Below are 6,895 nucleotides of genomic sequence, written 5' to 3' on the forward strand. Positions count from 1 at the left end.
AAATCAGTTTATACAACATACTGGGTAATGGAAGATAGCTCAGCATGTGACCGATGACAGTAACAGAGGTTAAAGTTCAGATTCATTTGAAAGAACATGATTCACAGGTTAAAAGAAATACTGTAAATAGCACTTTTAAGTAAAACTTACTTGCTGTAAGTTTTCAGTTAGAAAATATACAGGAAAACCTGTATAATCAAGGATGCTTAATTGAGCATTCTAGAGAGATACATGTAGATATGCTAAAGACTGAATGGTGAACTAGATAGTGATGGATATTAGGATGTATTAGTATGTAGCTGGATTCTTGGTCTATGGGCCTTAGGCACAACTCATTGATTATTCTTCTTGCTTCCTAACTTAGGAGTTCGAGGCAAAAGGCAGCACAAAAGCTTTCATGACAAATCCTGTCTTTCTAATGAATGGCTGCCCACATCACTGCCTGGGCAAGGTGAGGCAGGAATTGCCTCCTAAGACAAAAGCAGTATTATGTCAATTCCTTTGGGTTTGACTCAACTTCAGACCAAACTTTCTGTCGATCTCAAGAGGGTTTGAGAGGTGAATGAGCTGCTGCACTGAACTGATCAATGTCTGAATGGTTTAGCTGAATTTGCAAGGCAGCTCGGAGTTGCATGGAGAGGTACTCACAGTGGACAATGAGGTAAAAATTTGCTTATGGGGCAGTTTCCTGTAATCCCAGTAATTCATTACGTGGCTTGGACTTTGGTATGCGAAAAGTTTATTTATCATTGTTAATTATCACTTTGCATAGCAAAGTACAGGCCACTAGCACCACTTGGATGCTTGTACAACCAAAGGAGCACCTTGCACAAGGACACAGAAAGGTCTTGGTCTCTTCTGAGTATCACTGGGGTTTTGGTCTGAGTGACTGGTCTGAGTGACTTGTGACTGGGAGTGTCACAGTTCATTTGGGACATGTTGCTCATTTCCAAGCCTGTGTGTGCATCATGCACTTCAGCTTGGACAAAAATGAAAGCAAGGCAGGACTTTGTCCCACAGTTCATCAAGCAGTAAAATGTGGTCACTGTTTTACCAGTTAAATAGGCTAATTCAGAGCACAAAAACTGTCTTCAGGTCTTCAATCTCAAAACCTTAACTCTGGTAGTGAAAGGTACTGGCGTTGAAATCAGTCTACAAATATTTGTAAACAGCCCTGGGCTTTTTCATGTCCTGTCCCAATCTACCACCTGAGCTAACCACTGCATAGGCAGCGGGTTGGATTTACTGCATTTTGCTTTGTCAGCAAGAAGCACAAATAGTAACTCTAACAGGTTCTCTGACAAATTTCTAAATCACTGCTGTACCAACCTACCTGGGGAATTAGGCTGAGCAGGTCTATGCAGAAATAAGTACACAGGAGAACTAAGTATCAACATATATTCCCCATATATTTTAGTCCTGTGCCTATAATGGTAACCAATTAGCTCTTATTTTGGCTTGAGCAATAGCACTGATTGAGGTGAGCTCAGTCTATCAGCATGTTCTGCTACTGAGCGTTTCAATGATTTGCTCTTCCCTTTAGTTTTTGATAACATCATAATTTTAAAACCACCTTGCATGTTGAAGCTTTCAGGATGCCTTCATGAAAGACTTCTGTAACAGAATTAGTAACAGAAGTATCAAGAAGGATTAAGAACCCAACTCTCCCAGTCTGTCTTCATAGGAGAAGTGCTTATCTTCGTGGCCCTCCTCTGGACTTGCTTGAGCAGGTACTCGTCCCTTTTGTGTTGGGGAAAAAGAATTCAAGGAATTGCGGTCAACAGCTCTATGTCTAAGTGGAGACCAGTGATGCATGGTGTTCCTCAGGGGTTGGTACTGGGACTGCCACTGTTCAACATCTTTTTCGGTGACAGGGACAGTGGGATTGAGTGTACCGTCAGCAAGTTTGCCATTGACACCAAACTGTGTGGTGCGGTTGACATGCTGGAGGGCAGGGATGCCATCCAGAGGGACCTGGGCAGGCTTAAGTGGTGGGCCTGTGCCAACCTCATGAAGTTCAACAAGACGAAGTGCAAGGTCCTGCACCTGGGTCAGAGCAATCCCAAGCACAAATACAGGCTTTGCTAAGAATGGATTGAGAGCAGCCCTGAGGAGAAGGACTTGGGGGTGTTGATTGATGAGAAGCTCAACATGAGCCGGCAGTGAGTGTTTGCAGCCCAGAAACCAACCGTAGGTCAAGGGAGGTGATTCTGCCCCTCTGCTCTCGTGAGACCCCACCTGCAGTACTGCATCCAGCTCTGTCCCAAAACAAGAGAGACATGGACCTGCTTGAATGAGTCCGGAGGAGTGCCATGAAGATGATCAGAGGGCTGGAGCACCTCTGCTGTGGAGACAGACTGAGAGGTTGAGGTTGTTCAGCCCAGAGAAGTTGGGCTTGTTCTTCTCCAGAGAAGAAAAGGCTCAGGGGAGACCTTACAACAATCTTCCAGCCCCTAAAGGGGGTCTACAAGAAAACTGGAAAAGGACTTTTTATAAGGGAATGTACTGTTAGGACAAGAGAGAATGGCTTTAAGCTGACAAGAAGGAGATTTAGATATTACGAAGAAGTTCTTCACTATGAGAGTGGTGAGACCCTGGCACAGGCTGCCCAGAGAAGCTGTGGCTGCCCTATCCCTGGCAGTGTTCAAGGCCAGGTTGGACGGGGCTTGGAGCAACCTGGTCTAGTGGAAGGTGCCTCTGACCATGGCAGGGGATTGGAACTGGATGAGCTTTAAGGTCCCTTCCAACCCAAACCATTGTACGATTCTATGAATAACCTAAGGGCTAAACTGCAATATGGAGAAGGCTCAAAATCTGCAAGATGGGTACTTTTCTCTGCCCAAACATGAAAAGAAGGATTTATTAGCTATCTCCTAAAGCTGATTGACAGTGAATATCTGTATCTGCATTAATATAATCTGTGAGCTTTAATGTTTCTATGTTTCCTATAAGGGGGGGCTATGGTTAGTTAATCCAATCCAGAGTGCACTAGCATTGCAGGAGCAACTATATGTCACTTTTTAAAGTTTTAAATCAAGCCAGTTTTCTGCACAGGCCTCACAGACTGCGGGTTTGGAAGCTGTGCTTGGGAAATAGCACCTTTCAAACCATTGCTCAAGCCAATGAGAACCAGCTTGTTCAAGGTGTGCCTTATACACACCCTGTTCCATATAATTCATGGTAATTATATGCCTGCTGAAAACACAGAACAAAACCATAACTAGAAACAAATAGACAGTCTGGGAAAAAGAACCTTTGGTCTGTAACAGTTTTTAAATAGATGCCATTCATTTACTCCCGCAAAAGCCATCCTTAAAACACAGCTGGACTCCTATGTCTTGCTTGCAACTAGCCTCATGGTTGCCAAACTTTCCCAAGAGCGGGCCCAGTGACAGGGTGTGGGAAAAGAAAGAGGTCCCTGAGGGAAGCCTGGCCCTCCCAAACTGGCATTAACACAGCTGTATTTTTCAAGAGGTGGGGGTTTGCTTCCCTAGACCCTGGCAACATCTCTGGTTTGACGTGTGAAGCAAGCAGGTGAAGGAGGTTGGAAAAGCTGCTGGGCAGAGCTGAGTGAGGCTTTCTCTCTCCTTGCACTGGTGCAAAGGAAGGCCAGCATCAGTCAGTCTGCTGGATAATGTTGGTGACTTCTGCTTCCTTTTAAAACAAAAATCCAAGCTGCTAGACTGGGGAGGGCAGAGCAGCAGGCCCTTGGTGCCAGCAGGGATCTTACCTGCTTATGGCTGCACACTCTCCTCCTTCCATGAGGCCATAAACCTGATCTTTGTGCAGTTGCCAGAGCCTCTTATTGCTCCTGGTTTAGTCATAGCGAAGTATAAATTTGTTTTGAATTGCTGGGTTTGGTTTTATTTCTCAGGAGTTTGTCTCCTGAGGAGAACAAGGAGAACAAGGAGGACTCATAACTCTCCCAGCTAGAAGTACACAGGCTATTTAATTTAGTGTAGTTGCAATACTGTATTTTTAACAATTAGTCGCTACTAATTAGTTAATTACACTGTCACTACTGTAGCTATAAATAGACGTTAAATTCAATTGCTGAGAGTGGTGACAGAATTAAACCCACATGCCATGAGATAACACTCACTACAGATTCTCCTACGCTCCCCACAGTTGTTACTACAGAAAAGATGCAAAAACAAAGCCAGCCTTTTCCAAAGTACTTTGTATCATGACATCATTTAGAAATTATACTCATTAAAGAGCCCCGATGGCACCACTTGTGATGTTCAGTAGGCCGTGCAACCGCAGACACGGACACTGGTGTTCCTCGGACACATCTTGGCAGGATTGTGTCTTCAGCAGCCCCCCGGCCCAAATGTTAATGTTCAGCTCTGCACAGCTCCTGGATCACTGCAGTATCTGCTCCTGGGAGTCCCTTTGTATATCTTGTGTGTGTGTGCTTGTGGAGGGGCAGCAGTGCATCCTCGGCAATATGGTACAGTGTACCAGGCTGGTGGTCCCCGTGAACCAGAAACTGATGCACACTGCTGCAGGCATAAGTCCTATGTATCCATGATCAAACAAACATGTATCCATGCGTTGCCATGTTTTTACTTCAGAACCACGGGATCTTGATGTAGGAGTGTGTCCTTCATATGATAGTACACATGATTCCATGATTCTATGATTTTCAAAAGACTAGGGGAAAAAGGCTTTCTGCCTCCTGAGGTCCACAGGTGGTGCAGATGAGACCGAGAAAGCAGCATTTTTACTTCTCCACCACAAGTGGCTGAGACCTGCCCATTAGGATGGGGAACCAGCATGGTTACTGCTGTCCTGAATCAGGCTTTCTCTGTCAGCTTCCACATTGGTGTCCCATGGAGCCCCAGCTGGGCATGGTCCTGCCACTTCTCTGGCACAGATGAGCAGCAGCAGTCCCCAGACTGCAGCCTTTGCAGCTACACTGGTGGTGGTCTGCACTCCTGTAGCATCAGGGGGAATGAGAACCTTGCAGTCATATGGCATTTGAAACATTAATGCACACCAACCACATATCACACACAGGCACTGTGATTATTTTAAAAGTAGCCACACCCTGTACCACCCTTATTCAACGGTCATAAGTAAGAAATGGTCATAAGTGGGTGGCAATAGTTGCAGCAGTGAAGTTACAGACACAATATGGCAGAAACAGCTGCTGGTTACCCAGATCATTTCTTTTCAGCTGAAGAATACACTTTATGAAGACTGTCTGCCAGAGTGGAAGTGATGAAGAACTATAAAGGACAGAAATAAAAAGCTCTATCCACTAAATTATGTTTTGCAAATCACAGGATGTGGAAAGAATTTAAATAGCTGAGTTTCATCATCTTCCAGCTGAAATGAGTGGTGCAATGCTGAATCATTTCAAGAGAAGAAGAAATAATTCCAGTATTAGAGAAATTTAATCTAGCCATGGTGTCACTGAAGATCACTTAGGAAACTCACAAATTTAAATGTAGTGAGACACTTACATGACATTTTACCATAGACATCTATATGTAAATTAACCCACATAACCAATGCAACATGTACCTTCAAGTCTGGAGCTATTTAAATAATAGGTAACGATAGTTGATGCAGAATCATTCTAAGTTGATTTACCTGTTTCTTACCTTCTTTTGAAATTTTAATTACACTATGACAGAAAATTCAATGCTGTGAGACAAAGTGGAAGGGTTTGCAGACCAAAAATATGAACAGTAACAAAATGTGGATTGATAATCAAAACAAAATAAAGCCAACAATAATGGATTTTAACCATAAATGCTGAAAACATAGTCAAGGTTACGCATGATTTATCTTCATGATATGAAGGTGATTCTCACGTAAAGCAAGGTTTTCTTTGAAGATGTCCATCCTTGAGATTTCAAAACAAAACTAAAAAGCCCCAAACAAACAAACACCCCCACCAAAGAAAAGGAAAAAGAAAAAAAACCCCAAAACCCAAACAAAAAAACATAAGAGGCAAACAAAAATGTGTACAGCTTTCACATTTGTAGGAAAAGCTTGAAAATCTGACATGGGTGTAGAATCAGAAAGTAAATGCAATGAATCCCACGTTATTAAAAGTGCAAGCTTTTAAAGTTTGGTCTTCTGGTTCCTTAAGCCTGTCCTGTAAGTGTGGATTAATTTTCACTCCAGTGAAAGCAGTGAGGCTTATCTCTAGCACATAACTACACTGGATGAGTAAGGGTAGTAGAATCTGGCCCAAATGAATCAGACAAATAACCATAATTATGTTAACTAGGTGCCTAAGGCATTACCTTAGTGTGCACAAAACTCAGAGATGGTGAGCTCTTGACGAACCAGCTGCTCTTACAGGGAGCCGGGATGCTCGTTGCTGCTAAGTATTAATTCTTCTGTGGCTGGATAAACTGTGGGAAAACAGCAAAATTAAGACATCCAGAAGTTAGGATCCAGCATATGGAGACACTTCAGCATCAACAAATAGCATTTAGCACTAGGTGGTGCTCTTTTCTCTACTAAATTACTATTCAATGATAGTGAGAGGAATGGGCTTTTTTCCTAACACTGTGCGCCATTTGTAACAGTTGGATTTCACTCAAAGAACAGAAAACTCAAAAACAAGAATGTAAAGCAAACCAGAATGCTTTCCTGTGTCGACTAGTCATTGCCCGTAAGCCCAGAGATCTATATCAGGCCATGCAGTCCGTTTCTGTGAGTGCTCAATGCTGTGGCTCCTTGTCCTTTTTTCTCAGTGGTATTTGCAGTGTCCTGGTGGTGAGGGATTTCTTACCTCCCTAAAGAGATTCTCTTGAATCCGTACATTGGTCATTATCATGCAACGTATTCCTGAGATCCTCTATGTTCTCTTTGCTTTTGTATTCTTCTCAATCACAGTCTGTGTCCTACCGTAAGTCAATCTTTGTTCATT

This window comes from Strigops habroptila, chromosome 3 (genome assembly GCF_004027225.2).
Source record: "Strigops habroptila isolate Jane chromosome 3, bStrHab1.2.pri, whole genome shotgun sequence".
NCBI lineage: Eukaryota > Metazoa > Chordata > Aves > Psittaciformes > Psittacidae > Strigops > Strigops habroptila.